Source organism: Notamacropus eugenii, chromosome 1, assembly GCF_028372415.1.
Source record: "Notamacropus eugenii isolate mMacEug1 chromosome 1, mMacEug1.pri_v2, whole genome shotgun sequence".
Lineage (NCBI taxonomy): Eukaryota > Metazoa > Chordata > Mammalia > Diprotodontia > Macropodidae > Notamacropus > Notamacropus eugenii.
In genome coordinates, this window is record NC_092872.1 from 368453065 (window position 1) to 368467401 (window position 14337).

Here is a 14337-nt window from a genome sequence, read left to right on the forward strand (position 1 = left end):
CCTATGTATTTGATTTTATGCATTTAAAAACATTATGCTGAGAAGGGGTTCATAGACTTCACCAGACTGCCAAAGGAGTCCATGATACAAAAAAAGCTAAGGACTCCTGCTCTATGGAGACATCATTTCTTTCTGGTCTTATTGCTGAGGCTTGGTTTTCTTAGTGTAACACCAGTCTTCTTTCAGGACCAACTCTGTGGTCCTGAGTTGTTATGCTTAGTGATCTAGCATATTATCCTACATACTTAGGGTTCAAGCTACTGTGGGGTTTGAGTTTGTCTAGTTGGAGGAATGAGTTACAATAATATATCCACATACTCTCACTTTGAATAATGACATCACTTTATTTTCAGGGTGGTTGAAGAAGATTAGAGGTACAAACTAGGGCCACTCAGCAGAGGAAAGTTAATTAGCCCTTATCAGGGACAGGCTCTGGGACCTTGGTTCCATTAGCTCGCTCTCCAACCTCCTATGCTAATCAGTCACAGACATTCAGTGATTTATAATCCCAGGGATGGCAGGACTGAGGGTGGTCCAAGGGGGAATGGTGAAACCAAAGTTCTAAGCATGGCATAAAACAGTCACCCTGCTATGCTACACTTCCTTTCTATTCTGAAAATGATTTTTAAGAAAAGATTTCCATTAGAAGCCTGGAAACAAATAGTTTTGTTATTTCAGATGCAAAGAATTGGGGGAAATGAAAGGTTCAATCATTAAAAATTATCAAGATGATGTAAGTGTGGATGCGAAATACTCTTTCCAAAAATAATCAAGTACCTTTCAAATTGCTCTCAGGCTATAAAAGTGAGAGACATAGCCAAGTCACCATCTTCTCTGGCAGCTTTGAGGCTTTTGTTGATTATAATTGCATCAGTCTGCATTCCCCATTTATGAATACTGCACAATTCAACTCAGTCATATTTGAAAAATAAAAAAGTGCAACCTAGGGCAATTCATTAGAGTGATAATACTGCCAGATGGCAAGAGGAAAAATGAAAAGTTATTCATTGACAAATCAGCTAACACAAACTTTCATGTTGGAGTAGATAAGCCAAATGAAAGAAATATTTCACTTCCAAAGAGTTGGAAGTGGGGTGGGGAAGAGAGCAGTGGAAGACATAGGCAGAGAGAAAAAAATGGTAGCTGTCTCTTTAAAATTCTAAATTGGGGAAGTAAAATAAAGTCTTACTTTACTACTCAGGATTTCAAAGTGACAAATTCATCTCATGTCAAGATTTCCCTTGGCTGTTCTTGTTGAAGTATTGCAGGTCAGCCTTCTAAATAAGCAACCAAATTGGAACTCTAACAAAGTCTTGCAGGATGACCTTCGAAAGGTCACTTTCCCTTTTTATTTCTCTAACAGTTGACCATGCAAGAATAATGTAAGCCAAGGACCCCTGCTCTTAGGAGACATCATTTCCTTCTGATCTTACTGGTGAGGTCTGGTTTTCTCAGTCTTATGCTAGTCTTCTTTCAGGACTAATTCTGTGGTCCTGAGCTGTTATGTGTAGTAATCTAGCATATTATCCTACATACTAGGTTTCAAGCTCAGGGTTCCTGCAGGACAAGCTTAAGACAGATTGATATACATCCATATTTAAAGATACAATACAGACCTACAATGGACTATGTAAATCATAGCTCAGACCATGAAGTCCTTGAGAGCAGGAGCCAGTTTTTTGCTTTTCTTTGTACCCCCACCACTTAGTAGAGTGCCTGGAACATAGGAGGTGATTAACAAATAAATTTTGACTAGCTCAGAATCAAAGTTCTGGATTTACATGAATTGGCTTCAATGTAGAGCAAGCCCTTCTGAGTGTGTACTCACTCTCTTTGACCCAACACCACATCTAGGGTTTTCCTGAGAACAGCAGAATCTGGCTCAGGTCTGATTCTCCACAAAATAGTAAAAGAGTCTTTAGTTTCCTTGCAATACCTCAGGTAAGCAAAATAGAAACTACTGTGCAGGCTTTCTTCAACCTGATAAAATGCAAGAGATTGATATGAGAGCCCACAAGTAGTAAAGCTGACTGTTTTTCCCTCTGTAGTGAATCTTTACCTCCTCAAGGGCAAGTACAGTCTTCTAGACTTAATATACACCCTCCAAACTTTCCCACAGAAAATGGAAAGTGATTGGGGGATCTAGAGTCAAGAAACCCTCCCCTCTGATGAGAATAAACTTTTTCCATCTTCAGATACAGAAAGTGCTCATGTCCATAGACGGTCAGTCCCTTTTGCCAGATCTACACAATCCACATAACTCACAGTACCAGAGAAAGACAGTGGCCAGGTTTGCATCTCCACGGTGATTCTGTCTCCTGCTGTTCTTTAGCATCATCTCTTGCTTGGCCAGCATTTCCCTTGCTGGGTCCTAGACTCTTGGCCTAGGAATTTTTCCAATGGTCCAGAAACTCCTCTCCTACACACGGTTTTCTGGAGCATTAAACCTTGTAGTCACATGACTCTTTAGACTACCCTTCAGGGAACTGAGTCTATGTATGTCCAAATGTCTTTTAAAGGTTGAGTCCAAGAGTTCAATCAAGTCTGTGAATGAGTTGAGTATCAATCAATAGCTAGTTCTTACATAGAGTACTTTAATGTTTGCAAGGTGTTTTAGAAGCATTCTCTTATTTTAAACTCACAGAGATAGGTGCTATTATTATCCTCATTTTACAGATGAGGAAGATGAGGCAGACAGGTGTTAAGTTACTTTTCCCAGGGCCACAAAACTAAGAGGAGTCTGAGGCTGGCTTTGAACTCAAGTATTCTAGATTCCAGGTGCGAAACAATTAAACACCCTCAAAGTACTCTTAATGAGATAAACTAGGACCAGGCAAGGAATTCACAAATTATAAAGGAGTTAATCTTGTCAGAGGACATCGCACACCTTGTTAAGAAGCTACTGGAAGTACCAAAGTTTATTTCAACAATGCAGTACTTTACCTTTTATAAAGGAAAACACCATCACTTTGTAAAGTTTTTACCAATGAGGACCCAGGCCAATGTCTTGGTGCACCTACCACAATTCTTTAATATTTATTCATCTCTTTCAGATTTGTGAGGGTCCTTTTTTGGGGAAAACCTAGGTGGGGATTAATGCCTCTGTATCTTACTGACAGATGACAATTTACTTGTTTCCTGATTCATGTACATCCCTTACACATGAATGGCCATCTTGGAGTAGATGCTCTAGCCAGATAGCTACAAAAACCTTCTTTGCTGTATAGCTGTGGCTACCTACCCAGAGGTGGGACTAGAAGGATATATTGGATGTTGTCTGAAAACTGGTGTGAAGAAGAAAATGTGAGATAAATATAAAGCATTGTTTTCTTACCCAAATGGATTAGGTGTTTTTCAAGACCGTTTGCCTGGCTTAGCTGGTTGAGCTGAATTCAGAATTGATTGAAGTTTGCTTCCAACGTGTCTTCCCAGGTGTCTTAGCCTCAGTACACTTGCTCATGCCCTGCCTAGAGTAACTCATTAGTGCAGTTATCTCCAATATGTGTAGCAGCTGTGGCAGAAGAGACACTGAACATCCTTTGGATGTGGCCACATTGCCACATGCTCCCTGATGTTGTTTTTCCTCCATTGATTAATTCTGTTTGCTTTGTCACTAAACTGCTCATTTAATTTCACAGTCCACAAAAGCCTCAGCTATGAGTACTTCATTCTGTTGGGATCAATGGGGACATCATGAGGTGATGTTTTCAGAAGGATGAACAAGTCAGGCATTAAATAAGCAAATCCTGGCTTTCTGGCTCCTGCCTCCAGCTGGGTATCTGGATCAACAGGGCTGGACCCTGGCTTCTCTAAGAGGGACCAGGGAGAGTGAGGAAATTAGCCAAATATTGATTACATAGAATGCAGTTAAACAGGGTCCTCTGATCTTTGCTGGGGGTGGCAAAGAAGGGGAAATGTAGGGTCAAAGAGCCAATGATATAAATTCCAATTGCCTTTGAATTGCCTGAGCAGGGTTTAAGAAGAGCCCTCCTGTTGTTGAGTTTCCCCAGGAAAATCCTAGAGGTTATAAAAAGCCTGCTGAGAGGGAACCTGCTCAGTCTCTGGGGTGAAGGAAGCTGCTTTACTTTCTCTGACTGTGTTTCCTAGTTGTTTTTTGTGCATTTGAATTGTTTCAAGTGGTAAACATGGATTATGGATAGACAATGTGGATTATCTTTCTTAAACTACAGCACCTCCCTGGAAAGAGGGACTGGGCAGCACAGAGCACTTTTCAGTGTGTTCATGGGAAAAGCAAGGGCATATGATGCCTTTTTAGACAATATCATATATAGTCTGTAGAGCTAGTCCCCAGGGACCCTTGGACTAAGCAGTGAAAGACAACTGGGACCTAGGCATGCTGTAGAAAGGCACCTGATCGTAGATTAAGAGCTAAAAGGTACTTCTGAACTTATCTAGTCCAACTCCTCACTTTGCAGATGGGGAAATCGAGGTCCAGGATGGTTACGTGCCTTGCTTAAGGTCTCTTAGGATGTATGTAGCAGAATCAGAGTTTGAGGGCCCCATGCTGTCCAGCTGAGGCCTTTGTTTAGCACAGCAGGATAGAAACCATTCTAGATCACTAGTTACAATTCTTTTAGAAAGGAGGGAAGACATTCATTTTAATTCTTCTATGCAACATGACTAAGGTGAAAGTGTATCAAGTAAGAATATATGTGACCCATATAAGCCATCTCAAGGAGGGAAGGAGAGAAAAATCTAAGATTTATGGAAGTGATTGTAGAAAACTGAAAACAAATGTATTGATTAAAAAAAAAGAAAGGAGGGAAGAGAGGTTCATCCTTTGTCCAAAGTTTTGAATTCTCTTTTGTAGTCAGGGGCCTGGGACTCATTTTATCTGGACAGGCTTGAAATGAAGATTCCTTCAAAATCTATTATTTTGATAAATACCTTATATGTTAGATATGATAAAAACCTTATATGTTAGCTTTCTTTTCCATTGTTGCCTTGGTGTGAGGGTGGAGTAGAAGGTGTAATATTGAGATGGATGTAGATATTGAGTCTTGGTTTTCTGATAGGTTCTGAGATTTCACTGTTAATTTAGTAATCTTGACTCCACCCGAAAAGCCACCTCTCCATGGAGACCAGATTTAGGATGACTTGAGCTTCTAAATATTCCATGGAAAATCACTGTAGCTCCTCAGCTTTGTTGTTCATAAGCTCTTACCAAATTAATTTTTCAGTTGCATTGGTTAGTACTGCCTGAGTTCCATATCAGAAGATTAATAAAACCTTTTACTAATCTGCATCCCATTCTCTCTTACCATAGCCCTGGGAATGATAGGGGAATGAAAAAATATTTATACATTTTCTAAACCAAACCAGACCAAATCCAGCCTACTTCAGGTTGCTTGTGGGAGTAGGTTATTCTGTGTCCTATATTCTAAGGTTCTGCTAGCCTCTGCTGGATTGACAGTCTGCTTCAGAGAGAAATACTTGCTTGACTCTCCATTCTGTAATGAATGAGGAGTTATACAGGAATTACAGGGTGGCACAGAGGATAGAGTGCAGGCCTAGAGTCAAGGAGATTCATTTTTAGTTCAAATTTAGCCCCAGCCCCAGCTGTGTGAACTTGAGCAAGTCACTTAACCTGGTTTGCCTCAGTTTCCTCATCTGTAAAATGAGCTGGAGAAGGAAATGGCAAACCATTCTAGCATCTTTGCCAAGAAAAACCCAAATGGAGTAATGAAGTGTCAGACATGACTGAAATGATTGAATAACCAAAAAACGTCTGCAGAAACCTATGCTAGACACTGAGAGGAGGAGGCATGGATACAACATTTAAATAAGACATGTCCCTTCTCTTATGATGTTCACAGCCTAGTACAGGGATAGAATACCAATGCAGAAAGCCATAATAATACAATTATATGATAACTGCATTAGGAGGTTATAAAAATAAATCAAAAGGAAGGGCTGAGGAGGAAATTTGCTTTTGACTTGGGGACATAAGGGAAACATGGTATTTTTGTAGGTTCTTAAAGGGTAGGAATTCAACAGACAAAAATGGAAAAGGAAAGAATTCCAGGCATGGGGGAATGATATGAGCAAAGTCATTAAGGATGAAATTGTAATCTGAGGGGAGGAGGAAGGACTGGAAGGGAGAGGCAGAGAACAGTTGTTTGATGTTGTGTAGTGTGAGGAGACAAATTACATGAGGCAAAGCTGGAAAGGTGAGTGGGCTTTGACCAGATTGTGGAGGGATTTGAATGTCAAACAAAAAATTTCCACTTTATTTATTAGGTAATAGGAAGCTATTGAAGATTCTTGAGTAGGTAAGTGACATCACTAACTCTTTGGAGGTGAAAGATTATTTTATAGCAATATGAAGGATGTATTAGAAGGGGAAGAGAATGGAGGTGGAAAGATTTTACAGTCATCTTTTGCAATAGTCCAGGTAGGTATAAATCAAGGCCTCTTTTAGAAGGTGGTTACAACAGGAACAGAAAGTAGAGGATGAATGTGAGGGTTGGTACAGAAGTAGAATCAAGATGACTTAGCAACTGGTTGGATATGAAAAGTGGAATTAAAGGAGGGAGGAATAAAAAATAAACCAGAACATGGAAGAAAAGGTGAATGATTCCAGGGACTACATAGAGAAAGTGTGAGGTCAAAACTAGAAAAAGGACTAGAGGGAAACAACCTCCCTTTGGGACATTTTGGACATTTTTAGTTTGAAGTGTTGGAGAGGCAGCTCGGTCAGGGGGGTAGCCTGCAGGCCAAATCCATGTCTGTTTTTGTTTGTACGTAAAATGTAAAAACCATTCTTAGCTTCTGGGCCATGCAAAAATAGGTACTCAGCTGGATTTGGCTCCCAGACTATAGTTGTTGACCTTTGGTCTAGGTCAAGATATCCTGGAAGCAGTCATTTTTGGGTGTGGAACTTGAATGAGAAGCCTAGGTTGAGAGTTGATGGTTAATAGTTGAAGCTGAAATAGTAAATGAGATTCTCTACAAACCTGTTAAAAGAGAGGGGAGGGCCTAGGGCAGACTCCTGCATTAAGGGATTAAGAAGAGAATGAAATGTCAGCAGAGAATTCATCGCAGAGGAAATATGGTTAGAGAGATCGAAGAACAAGGAGAATATGGCATCTCTCTAGCAGGAGGAAGGGAGTGATAGTGTCAAAGGCCAAAGAGAGTATGAGAAGAATAAACGCTAAAGCAAGGAAGGATGCTTGGTGACCTTTAAGGAGTTCTAGTAGACTGGTAGGTGTGCCCATCATTGCCAGGGGGCAAGGAGAGAGAGTCGTGAGAACAGAGACACTGGATGTAGTCAATTTATTTCAGGAAGTTAGAAGTGAAGGGGAGAAGACATATGGAGCAGTTGATGAATGGTACAGAAGAGTGACGGGAAGATTCTGGGGGAATTAAAAAGACCCAAACACATCCACGGTCAGATGGAAAGGAGCCAGTGTTAAAGGAGATATTAGAGAGGCATGGAGGGCAGGCTAAGTGGCAGCAGTGGTTAAAATGCTGGTCTGAAGCCAGGAAGACCTGAGACCCACTGTGTTTAGCAGTTTAAAGTCACTGGTGACCTTGGAGAGAACAGGGACCAGAAATCAGATCACAAGAAATTTAGAAGAGAATGGGAGGTGAGAGGCAATGAATGTAACAGACCTCTAAGGCAGCTAAGGTTTGAGTCCGGAAGACTTGAGTTCAAATGTGACCTCAGGTACTCACTAGCTGTGATCCTAGGCAAGTCATTTAACCCTGTTTTGTTTGCCTTAGCTTCCTCATCTCTAAAATGAGTTGGAAAATACTCTAGTATTTTTTTTTTTTGCCAAGAAAACCCCAATGGGTTCACAAAGAGTTGGACATAACTGAAATGACTGAACAGTAGAGGTACAAGAAAGAAAGTGGCTTCTGGAGTCAGGTCCTTGAAGAATGGGGAATGAGATCAGCTTCATAAATTAAGGGATTAACCTTAATTAATTAGTAGTCTATCTTTCTTTTGATGGTTAATAAAAAGAAGGAAGAAATGTTACTGCTGAGGAGTTATGAGGAATGGAGGAGAGGAGCTGAGGAAGCTTATGCCAGATAGCTTCAATTATCTTATTGAAATAGCTGAGGTCACCTGTAGTGTATGTGTGTGTGTGTGTGTGTGTGTGTGTGTGTGTGTGTGTGTGTGTGTGTGTGTGTGTGTGTGTGTTCAGTAGTGGGTGGGGTGTGGGAGAAGGGAGGTATGCTTTGGGGTGAGAAGAGAGAACAAAAAGTTTGGAACAGATAAAAAGAAAAGTAGAAGCATTATTGAAGGTCCAGCTGAGGTTGTGTACCATGAATTCATTGCAGTAGAACTCTTGTTTTGAAGGGGACTCAAAGCCATCTCTTGGCCTTTAGACCCTGGGATAAGAAGCTGGCCTGCTCTCAAGGGGACTGGAAATTATCTCAGAAGTCAAGGCTCAGTAAATGGGAGCAGGAGCAGAAGGATGGGTGGTGGGACTGATACTCCTGAGGACTTAGAGAGCAGGAGCTGAATGCCTGCTATGGGGAATCTCCTAGGCCGGTGTGCCTCCTCCTCTGGTACCTTGGGATTAGATTCTCGGATGAGTTTGGATCCTAACTTCTGTTTTGCCTCTGGAGATCTTATCTTCCTCAGCTGCTGACATCTCAGAACCATGAGACCCAACCCTTCTGAGAGTCAGAGGCAGGGAAAAACTCCATGGACTGTGGACTATGGGTAGTACATATCGGGTAGTTATCCTTCATCATATAGTGGGCAAATTCCCAGGTCCTGATCCTCTTTTCTCCATGTTTAGAAGTCATTGTTTTCTTAGGTAAAAATCTACTCCCTCTCCTATCTCCTTATACGTATTACACATGATATATACATATATACATAGGATATATATATCTATGTATGTAGATATATGGCTATATAGGGAATAAGCATGTATTAAGCACCTACTCTGTCCCTGGCACTGTGCTAAGTACTTTATAAATATTGTCTCATTTGGTCCTCACAACAGCCCTGGGAGGTAGGGCTATTGTTATCCCTGTTGACTCTACGCCCAGGGCTCTACAGTATCTTAGTTTTTGCCTTCCCTGTGAATTCCAGTCCTCTCGCTCTTCCCTCTTCTCCCAGTCCATCATTTCTGCTTTGTCCTAACTTTCCTCCTTTCATATTCTTAACCCTGTGGTTGCCTAATTCATCAGCTACATTTAAATACCTGACTCAATTATCATATTAACTGTCATGCTTCACCAAACCAAACTCCCGGGATTGCCCCAACCACGTCTTTCCCGTTCCTACTTAGGTGCGGCTCATGGTTCCTGGAGAAGGTCACATAACTCTGTAGTAACTGGATTCACTACAAATTTACATTATCTAATCTCACCCCTCAGTGCTACATGTTAATTCTCACCTGATTGATGCTATTGTCTTTTCCTCAGGGGCTATTACAACCCTTCTGTCTTTTCAAACGTCCCCACCTCCTTCTTAATAAATGATTTTGCCTTCTTCTTTATTGAGGAAAAAGAAGCCATCAATTGTCAGCTCCTTCTGTCTCCGTACTCTATACCTTAAAATCCTTCTTCATTATCTCTGTTCTCTCTTTTGTTCTAATCTCTAAGTGAAAAGGTCACTGTAGGAGTTCCCACAACTAACTGACTTGTGTTCTTATTCCCATTCCCTCTGGAACATTGGCTCCTTGATCATTCTCTAATCTTTAATTTATTCATACCCACTGGCTCCTATTCTGTTCCTACAAACATTACTAAGTCTTCCACATTCCTTAAAAAACCCAAACAAGTCCTTTATTTGAACCTTTATGGTATCCTGCCATACACTTGAGCTATTATCCCATATCTTTTTTCCCCTTTTACCTTTTATGAATAATTTTTTTTAAAAAGCAAGCATTTATAGAGTACTTAAGGTTTGCAAAGCACTTTATAAATATTTCATCTTCACAACAATCTATGTGTGTGTGGGGATGCCATTATTATCCCCATTTTACAGATGAGGAAACTAAGGTAGAGGTTAAATAACTTGCCTAGGGTTACACAGCTAATAAGTGTCTGAGGTCACATTTGAACTCGTCTTCAAAGTCCTGAGCTCTGTCTGCTGTGCCACCTAGCTGTCTTAGAGGTGTATTACATCCATTGCTTCTGTTTTCTCACTTCCCATTCTCTTCTAAATTTCTTGTGATCTGATTTCTAAGTTTGTGTTCAAATGAAAATGCTTTCTCCAAGGTCACCAATGATTTTAAACTGATACGGTGGTTTTTTCTCAGTCCATGTTGTCTCTGAACTCTCTGTGGCTTTGGAAATGGTCAAATACTGTATCCTCCTTTATTGTTTCTCCATTGAGTTCTATGCTATGATTCTTTTTGGTTTCTTCCCCACATCTCTCTCCTTCTCCTGTCTTGGTTGTCAGAAATCCTTCAATGGATTACCTTCTAAGTTCTAGCACCCACTATGGCTGTGTTCCAGGAACTGATCCCTTTCTACACTCTCCTTTTGGTGATCTCATCAGTTCCCATGGGCTTGTGTGTTCTCTATGTACATAACTTCTAAATTTATGTATCCAGCTCTAATTTCTCTCCCAAACTCTAATTTTATATTTCCAACTGCCTAGTGGACATTTCCAGATGGATCTCCAGCTGGCATCTCCAACTGAATTGGTCTAACATGGAATTCATTATATTTTACCCTCAAACCATTTTCCCCCCAAATTTCAGAATTTTTTGTTAAAACCACCATTCTTCCATTCTCCCAGGTTTCTTGGTCATTCCTGATTCTTCCTTTTCTCTCAAGTCCCATATCCAATAAATTGCAGAAAACATATTAATTCTACTTCCACACAATCTCTTGCCTCTATCCCCTCCTTTCCATTCATGTAAGCTCTATAGTAGTTCATGCCCTCATTACAACTCTTTGAGAATATTGCAAGAGCCTTCTAATTGATCTCCCTACCTTCAGCCTGTCACCTTATAAATTCATCCTCCACAAAGTTTCCAGGTTGATATCTATAAAATTTAGATCTGTTTGTATCATCTGCCTGCTCAAAAGTCTTCACTGGCTCCCTATGGTCTCAAGCATAAAATGCAAACTTATCAGTCTGGTATTTAAAGCCTTGCACAATATGATGTTCACCTATTACTCTTCTTTGTACACTTTCTATTCCAAAGTGGCCTGTATATAGCATTCATTCTCTGGCCTCTATACAAGAGAGCTAACAGTTCTGCATTTCTGGAATGTATGTACTTCTTACCTGAGTCTTACAGAATCCCCCTCTTCTTTCAAAACACAGATCAGACACAACTTCAGTTTGTTTCTTGATCACTTCAGTTTGTTTCTTGATCACTTCAGTTATAGACAATCGTATTCCCTTAAAATTACTTTGTATTGTTTACTTGTATACAAGTTGTAGCTTCCCCATATAATATAAACTTCCTGAGGGTAGGCATTGTTTCCTTTTTGTCTTTATTTTCCCAGTGCTGAACACTGTGCCTTGCATGTAGTAGGCATATATCTATTTTCTAAGTAAATTATAAAGGGTAAATGGAATTAATTTTGTGATTTTCTCTATGATGCTCAGCAACCCTGGAATAGGAACAGAGGAATTTTATGGTAGAACTCAAAGGGGAAGAAATCAGAGATTATGAATGACACTTCCTTAGGGTTTTAAATACATTCAGATCATTGGAGTTCTGGATTTAGAGACTCTTGGTTTATACAATGACTTATGCCAAGCAGTGAATTTTTGTGTTTGGGTAATCCATGGATGGTGAGAGAGAGGCCTGCAAAGAGGAGGAAGTTAGGAAGGAAGGAAGAAAGGAAGAAAGGAGGAAGGAAGGGAGGAAAGAAGCATTTAAATTTAAACTGAATTCTTTTTTTTCTTTTTTTTTTTTTTTGGTTTGTGTTTTTTCATTCCATAACTTACATGGAAATGTGTTTTGTATGACTATACATTTACAACTTATGTCCCATTGCTTACCATCTCAATGAGTACGGGAGGGAGAGAATTTGGAACCCAAAATTTGAAAAAAGAATGTTGAAATTATTTTTACATGTCATTGGGAAAAGATAAAATATTAAATAAAAAAAGAAGTGAACAACAACTTAAGTAGCTGGGCTAATATTCAGTGTTCATGCCTAGGCTATGCCAATATAATAAAACTGACAAAGGGAGAAATGGAATGGGGCAAATTATCTCTCACAAAAGAGGCAAGAAAAAGACTTCTCAATGGAGGGAAAAGGGGGGAGGTAAGAGGGAAAACGTGAAGCTTACTCTCATCACATTTGACTCAAGGAAGGAATAAAATGCACATTCATTTTGGTGTGAAAACCTGTCTTACAATACAGGAAAGTGGGGGAGAAGGGGATAAGCAGGTTGGGGGGGGATGATGGAAGGGAGGGCAATGGGAGGAGGGAGCAATTAGAAGTCAACACTCTTGGGGAGGAACAGGGTCAAAAGAGAGAATAGAAGCAATGGGGGGCAGGATAGGATGGAGGGAAATATAGTTAATCTTACACAACGTAACTGTTATGGAAGTCATTTGCACAACTACACATATATAGCCTGTATTAAATTGCTTGCCTTCCCAATTGGGATGGGTGGGGAAGGAGGAAGGAGAAGTTTTAGGAACAACTGTTGAGTATTGTTCTTGCATACAACTGGAAAACAAGAAATCCATGTATATAGAAATTTGTCTTGCCCTACAGGACAAAAGAGAAGATGGGGATAAGGGAAGGGAGGGATGTTAGAAGGGAGGGCAGATTGGTGGTAGGGGTAATTAGAATGCTTAGCACTTTGGGGTGGGGGGAGGGGAGAGATGAGGAGAAAATTTAGAACTCAAAGTTTTGTGGAAATGAATGATGAAAACTTAAAATAAATAAATAAATAAAACTGACAGTACTGTAAAAAAATATATATATATAAGCTTAAGCACCTACTATTGTGCCAGACACTGTGGTAAGGACTTACCAAATATTATCTCATTTGATCCTCAAAGCAGTCATGAGAAGAAGGTGCTATTATTATCCCCGTTTTAGAGTTGAGGAAACTGGGACAAATGGCATTTAGGTGACTTGCTGAAGTTCACACAACTAGTAAGTTCTGGGGTCAGACTTGAACTCAGGTCTTCCTAACCTTAGGCCCAGTGTTCTATCCAGTAAGACTAGAATGTGCTCAGTATACTGGTGAAAGGAAAAGCTAATAAATCACATTATCTGCTTGCTCTGTATTGTCTCCTCCCTCTCCCCATCGTCTAGAGCAGCAAAGCCACAGTCCTATCTTTGGAACCCAAACCTTACATTTTTTAAGGAGCAAGCACAGGAAATATAATTTGTGAGAATCCAGATTTCCTGTGTTTGCGAAATAAGCATCTCTGCATAATTATTTCATCAGCAGGTTTGGGGGACAGGAAATGGAAATTACCCTGTATGTTTCCTTTATATCCTTATCCTCCATCTTCATAACCAAATAGGACTGTCAGCACAGAACAGGGGACAGTCTGGCCAGGTGCGGGACTTCAGGGTCATTGCTGTTTGTCAGATGTATAATAGAGTTATATAAGGTTGGCACAAAGATCTTATGTCTCCTGAGAGCACATAACCCTACCAATCCTTCAGACTATACACCAAGAGTTCTAGGAGAGATGTAGGCCAGTAAAAATAGCTTTCATAGCATGTGCCTTCATTGTGAAAGCCACAATCTCAAAGAAGCAGGCCAATGACTGGGTAGGGAATTAAGAACTGATTGCACTTCCCTTATTATAGACATGCCAGTTAAAGCTTGCCGATTTTATGAAGGTGGATTGTTTGGTCAGTTAAGAAAAAGATCTTGAAAGGATTTTCAATTTGTTTCAGTAAAATAATTCATTTTTTTTTCATATCTGAAGTGGTTGCTGGAAGCATCACAGTATCAGCACATGCAGTCAGATGATCTGTACTTCAAACAATCCTTTGTGTCACCACACGTACCCTATATAGAAAGGAGTCCAACTTAATTTCTGAGTTTCAGTCTAAGTTATTTTATGGTTTAAAGGATTAGTGCAGAAAGGTTAGCCGGCTCATTATCATCTTATCTGATCATAGCAATGATTTATTTTTTGGGAGGGAAGAGGATACTGGAAGTTATTACTTCTCATTCCTGTTTTGATATGAGAGAGAATCCCACAGAAGCCAGTACATTTAGGGTTAGGGCCTCTCCGAGATGTCCTGCAGTGTAAGTTGCCTGGCTCCTTGGGGAGCCATTTCCACTGGTAGGTGGTGAAAAAGGCTGAAGAAGGAAGAAGAAGAAAAAGCAAGAGAAGTTTGCTTTAGGATTCCCTTCATCCAACAGCAGCTGTATCTAGCCTGCCCACAGCCCTGCTGACA

At 40.2% G+C, this 14337-nt stretch overlaps 1 protein-coding gene across 6 annotated transcripts in view; it reads left to right on the forward strand.

Annotated features, from left to right (window-relative positions):
- The window catches only part of LOC140518404 (protocadherin alpha-8-like), a 184215-nt gene that overhangs the window by 144396 nt on the left and 25482 nt on the right, over window positions 1-14337 (forward strand). The window lies entirely within an intron of this gene.